This window comes from Antennarius striatus, chromosome 1, assembly GCF_040054535.1.
Source record: "Antennarius striatus isolate MH-2024 chromosome 1, ASM4005453v1, whole genome shotgun sequence".
NCBI classification, from domain to species: domain Eukaryota; kingdom Metazoa; phylum Chordata; class Actinopteri; order Lophiiformes; family Antennariidae; genus Antennarius; species Antennarius striatus.
The window spans coordinates 13,406,106-13,412,766 of NC_090776.1; positions in this window are offsets into that span (position 1 = coordinate 13,406,106).

Sequence of the window (6,661 nt, forward strand, 5' to 3'; positions counted from 1 at the left end):
CTCACATCAACTACCTTCATGTCCTCTTTCACTACATCCTTAAACCTTCTCTTTGGTCTTCCTCTAGGCCTCCCGCCTGGCAGTTCAAAACTCAGCATCCTTCTACCAATATATTCACTATCTCTCCTCTGGACATGTCCAAACCATCTCAGTCTGGCCTCTCTGACTCTATCTCCAAAACCTCTAACATGTTCTGTCCCTCTGATGTACTCATTCCTGATCCTATCCATCCTGGTCAGTCCCAGAGAGAACCTCAGCATCTTCATCTCTGCTACCTCCAGCTCTGTCTCCTGTCTTTTCCTCAGTGACACTGTCTCTAGACCAAACAACATCGCTGGTCTCACCATAGTTTTGTACACCTTTCCTTTCATTTTAGCTGAAACTCTTCTATCACACATCACTCCTGACACTTTCCTCGACCCGTTCCATCCTGCCTGTACACGCTTCTTCACCTCTTTTCCAGACTCTCCATTGCTCTGGACTGTTGACCGTAAGTACTTAAAATCCTCCACCTTCTTGATCTCTTCTCCCTGTAACCTCACTCTTCCATTTGGATCCCTCTCATTCACACACATGTACTCTGTCTTACTGTGGCTAACCTTCATTCCTCTCCTTTCCAGGACGAACCTTCACCTCTCTAGCTTCCCCTCCACCTGTTCCCTGCTCTCACTGCAGATCACAATGTCATCTGCAAACATCATAGTCCATGGAGATTCCTGTCTAACCTCATCTGTCAGCCTGTCCATCACCATAGCGAACAAGAATGGCCTCAGAGCTGATCCCTGATGCAGTCCCACCTCCACCTTGAACTCCTCTGTCACACCTACAGCACACCTCACCACTGTCTTACAGTCCTCATACATGTCCTGCACCGCTCTAACATACTTCTCTGCCACTCCAGACTTCCTCATACAATAACACAGTTCCTCTCTGGGCACCCTGTCATAAGCTTTCTCCAGATCTACAAAAACACAATGCAGCTCCCTCTGGCCTTCTCTGTACTTCTCTACCAACATCCTCAATGCAAATACTACATCTGTAGTACTCTTGTTTGGCATGAAACCATACTGCTGCTCACAAATGTTCACTACTGCCCTTGGTCTATGTGACGGGTTCGTGTATGCCGTAAAGAAATAACTTGATGGCGCAGCCGCAAAAGTTCAATTTTTGGTGGGGTTTTTATTCACACCACAATAACCCGTGAAAAAATATTTACAGTGCAAATAAAATGTCCCAAACCAAAAACCAAGTGCAACAAAAAAGTATCTACAGAGGAAATCCACAACAATAACCATTTACCAATCGCTCCACTATCGCTCCTTGCAACTCTCCAACTCTTACCAATGCCAATTCCAACTCCATCTACCACACCCCATGAAACAAAAATGCAGCCCTTAAATAACCCCATGCCCCTCCCCTGGCATACCAACATTAATTGAACGGGGTTGTTCTTACAATAGCTAATATAATAACCTAGAAACAGAAAAACCTCTAACAAAATAAAACCAAAACAGAATAAAACATAAATGCCCCTCATATGGCTGTTTACATAAAGCAAAAGGTCGACAAAATACAAATCAGTTCAACAACGTACCAAATGCTACAGTCCTGTCTCAATAGCGCGCCACAATGCGCTATTTAAGAGTCACCCCAGTAGAGCCTCGGTTTGGCCCACTCCAGAGGCGGAGCAACATCGCATCCACAGGTGAGCATTTGTAGTTAGGAAGCACGCATGGGCGCCGGGTGTGCACCCCCGACGCACCACCGCGACAGTTTGGTGGATAACTCACCCGCGAATGTACCATAGGTAAAACAGTCTGAGGGGGACCGCGCTCCTGCGGTCCTGCCAGAAAAAAATGACAGCTCCGCTGCAGCCGCTCTCCTGCGCGAGAGAGAGTCGCGCGGAGCGAAGATGAACGGTGATGGACGGAGCGGTCTCTACCGCTCCATCACAGTCTAGCTTCCACTACTCTTTCCCATAACTTCATTGTATGGCTCATCAGCTTTACTCCTCTGTAGTTGCCACAACTCTGCAGATCTGCTTTGTTCTTAAAAATGGGCACCAGCACACTTCTCCTCCATTCCTCAGGCATCTTCTTGTAACAGGATTGTTAATGTGTTTGAAGTACGTCAAAATTATTTTGTATTATGGTTAATCTATGCAAGACTCTATGCAATTTTCCCTCGGGTGTAATATCGCCCTCTGGTGGCAGGTGGGGTCTATATGAGTGACAGGGAACGGGCAGCTCGTCCCCTTGCACTGCTGCATTTCCTGTTATGGTAGGCTACAAACAGCTCCGCGATTTTTCTTATGTTAAGCTAAAAAATGCTAATTTCACTCAAATCAAAGTATATGTTGAGCTATATGAATGTTGTGGGCACGTTTTGCAGCTGTCATTGGGTCGAAGTGTGTGCAGTTTTCTCTTCTGCCCTAGCGTGACACGTTGCAGGAATTAGCATGGAGTTGTACAATAGTATTGGCGCAGCCCATTGAAATGTACTTTTTTTCTTCTGTTCTGATGTTTAGGGAGCTGTGCTACTTGAGCCATATACAGTCACCACCAACTACCTGTTTTGTTGTTGTTGATCAACAGGTATGTTGTAAAGGGAAATTTTTTTTTTTCTTTCATGATAAAAATACCTAAGAGCTTTTGCATTAAGCTGAGAAGTTATTATTATATTCATTGTAAACATTCAAAAAAAAGGTTAATAGTTATATTTGTCATAATTCCCGTAATAACAATAATAGTAATGAAAAAAAAATAAATAAATAAATAAATATATATATATATATATATATATATATATATATATATATATATATATATATATATATATATATATATACGATCACACTGTGCGTCCTCTTGCGCTGCTGCATTTCCTGTCATGGGAGCTGTGCTACTTGAGCCATGTACAGTCACCACCAACCACCTGTGTTGTTGTTGATCAACAGAACTGGCAATAAACACTATCAACCTGAGAGAAGTTGTGCTGTCATCAGTGTGCTGGGAGTGGGCCAGAATAGAGGGGGTTACATTCTCACTATCTAAGATCCTGTTGAACAACCCAGTCAGAAACTCTACTGACACCTCTCCTAGACACTTCCAAACCTCTACAGGTGTATCATCAGGACCGACTGCCTTTCCACTCTTCATCCTCTTCAATGCCCTCCTCACTTCATCCTGACTAATCTTTGCTACATCGTGGTCCACAACAGTCACCTCTTCTAGTCTTTGTTCTCTCTCATTTTCCACGTTCATCAACTCTTCAAAGTACGCTTTCCATCTTCCCATCACACTACTGGCACCTTTCAATAGACTTCCATCCCTACCCTTAATCACCCTAACCTGCTGCACGTCCTTCCCATCTCTGTCTCTCTGTCTTGTCAACCGGTATAGATCAGTCTCTCCCTCCTTACTGTCCAACCTAGCATACGTGCTTTATGTTGGAATAAACACGATCCAGGTTGTTGTCCCCTCTTGTGGCACACTTGACATGTTGATGGAATTTTGGGAGTACAGTCTTCAGGTTGGCCTTATTAAAGTCTCCTGCAATAATGTGGACACCATCTGGGTGAGCCCGCTGATGTGCATTAATGGTGTTAAGCAGGAGGGAGAGCGCCGTGTTTACATTGGCGTGAGGTGGGATGTACACAGCCGTGATGTTAATAACAGTTAGCTCTCTAGGTAGGAAGAACGGCCAGCACCTGACAGACATATACTCCAAGTCAGGGGAACAGTGCATGTCAATCACCGTTCTGTTGTTGCACCAGTCATTATGCACGTACATACAGAGCCCCCCTCCTCTGCTCTTACCTGAGTCCTTTGGTCTGTCCCTGCGTAGCAATGTGTGGCCTGCTAGCTGCATGCTAACATGGGGTATGTCCGAGTGGAGTCAAGTTTCAGTGAAAATCATCATGTAATAGTCGCGAACATAGCGATTTCCAGCAAGTAGTAGTTGCAGGTTGTCCGTTTTATGCACCAGTGACCTGGCGTTTGAGAAGTACAGGCTCGGTAGAGGTGGCTTGTGTGGTCGTTTCCAAAGCCTTTGCATAACGGCGAACCTGCAGCCTTGTTTCAGCTTTCTCTCTCTTCTCCGCCTGCGCTGTCTCTGGGACCCGATAACAAACCACGGAGAGCCCGGTGTCCTCACTGCTCCGTCTGGGATGTTGTGCATGTGATGATAGTCGCTCGTAGCGGGTGCATAGTACTGGTTCCCGATTACCAAGAGGTTCTGGTGGGTGAAGTGGATGTTCGCGTAACCCATGGTGCACAAAAATCGAGAAAGGGATATGAAGTAAACGTAAAAGAAGCACTGGAAGGAAGAGCCGTGAGCCACTGCAAAAATGTGCTGTATGTCGTGCATATATGGTACACTTGACAATAAAGCTTACTTTGACTTTGACTTTTGACTTTGAAAGAGTATACAGGGAGTTGGACTTGAAGCTTGTATTGAAAGCTTTGAGCTAAGGCTTCTATGTGGTTCCAGTGGAGAATTACAAGGATGATATAGATGGTGGTTAAAAACATGATTAAAGGTACTATTGTCATGTTGGGGATTGAACTCCTAATATTTGAGCTGGAAGCCCTGGTCCTTGCCTCTATTCCATCAAGCGGGTATACTGGGATGGAAAATGGATAGATATAAGGGGAGGCAGCAGTGGCTCAGCAGTAGAGTGGGTCGTCCAACGCTCCCGAGATCAGTGGCTTGATTCCCGCTCCCGCCCAGCAACCCGGAGTGTGAGCTGGCAGTGGGAGGTGTCAGCTCACCTCTTGAGCACTGCCGAGGCTTCCTTGAGCAAGGCGGTGTCCCCTTTACAAGTTGCTGATTAGGGTGCACCACAAAGGAGCTGCCCCCACTCTACCCCCCCCCCCCCACTGCATGCCCACAGGCCCCTTGTGTGTGTGTTCCGGGCCTGTAAACACTATACTGTATATGCATGACTATGAACTAATAGTGTGACCTAGAGTGTGCAACTAACTAATCTCTCTTCGGGGATCAATATAGTATATAAAATAAAATTATAAATAAGCAAATAATAACAAAATAATTCAGGAGGTTTGGTGTAAGGAGGAAGGAAAGTTTAAGGATTAGAGGGTTAGGGTTAGGAGACGAAAAAAGATGGGGAGTTGGAGATTTGGGGGGTTTGGGGATTGGGGTTAGGGTTAGGGAAATCAGGGGTTAGGGTCAGGAAAATGCGAAGGTGGGGAAAAGGTTAGGGTTAGTGTTACGGTTACAACTAGGGTTAGAGTAAGGGTCAGGGTTGGGGTTTTTGGGTTCCTTACAGGATTCTGTGCCACTGGCCTGTGGATGGTTATGGTTTAAGTCTGAACTCATTTTGAAAATGTCCCTGCGTAAATAATGCACCGGCAACCATCCGATCATTTCAATTGGTTTTGTACCTCATCTGGATGACCTGCGCACCCTGAACAATAGGCATGAATTTGATTCTGCACAACGCAGCCACCAATCCCTGGGAGTCCAGGCTCCCCAATATTTCTTTTAACAGTGTTCTGGAGTTGCTGAGCATGTCAGAGGTTAAAAAAACCACAGACTTCCAAGGAGGCCAGCAGGGCAGCGGGCAGGCATTGCTGCTACCCTGATTCCTCCTGCACTCTGGATACAATTCCCCTAGTAGACGGAGGAGCACAGCTCCCACACTTTGAGGGCAGAGGAGCCCATATCTTCTCCAAGGGTCCCATTTTACTTGCGGCCTGGGAAAGTGAAAGAAATGACTGCAAATGCAAGGCTAGACCATGTGCAAGAGACCAAAAAATGCACTATAAATACGGGGAAAGAAAGGGTTAACCCAAACCCTACCTACAGTCTTAAACCTAACCATAACCCTAGCTGCAACCCTATTACTAACCCTCGATGCAAAAAATAATACTAAACCTAAACATAACCTTAACCCTGTTCCGAACCATAACCCTATGAGCAACCCTAACCCTAGCTTTAACCTTAACCCTAGCTGCAACCCTAAACCTAACCCAACCCCATCTGCCCACTTAACTCTAACCATAGCTGCAACACAAACCTTTACTCTAGATGCAACCCTTTTTATAAGTGGAACCCTAACCCTAAGCCTAAATATAGCTGCAACCCTAACCCTAATCCTAGCCGCAACCCTAACCCTATCCCCGAACCTAATCCTAATCCTAGCTGCAACTCTAACCTTAACCCTATCCCTAATCCTAGTTGAAGCCCTAACCCTAACCATAACTCAACCCTATCCCTAGCTGGGACCCTAACCCTATTTCTAGCGGAAAACCTTACCTTGGATGCAATTATAACCCTAACCCAAGCTGCAAAGGTTAACGTGACCCTAACTCTAACCCTAGCTGCAAACCTAACCCTAGGAGCAACCATAACCCTAAGTCTATCCCTAACCCTGATCCTAACCAGCCTTTCACTTCCACCATCTTCCTTTACCATTATCACCCTAAACCCAGACCTGTATTATCATTTCTAGTGTCTTTTTATTGGGAACCATATTAACCATTATTTTATTCCATTAATTTATCTAGCTTTTCCCTGCTCCCTGTTTTTAAAGTGCTTTTTAAACTTTAATTTTTACACTCTGGGTGCACTGGCTTCGCACCCAGAGTGTACCGTGCCTCACGCCCGAAGTCTGCTGGGATAGGCTCCTACAATGTAT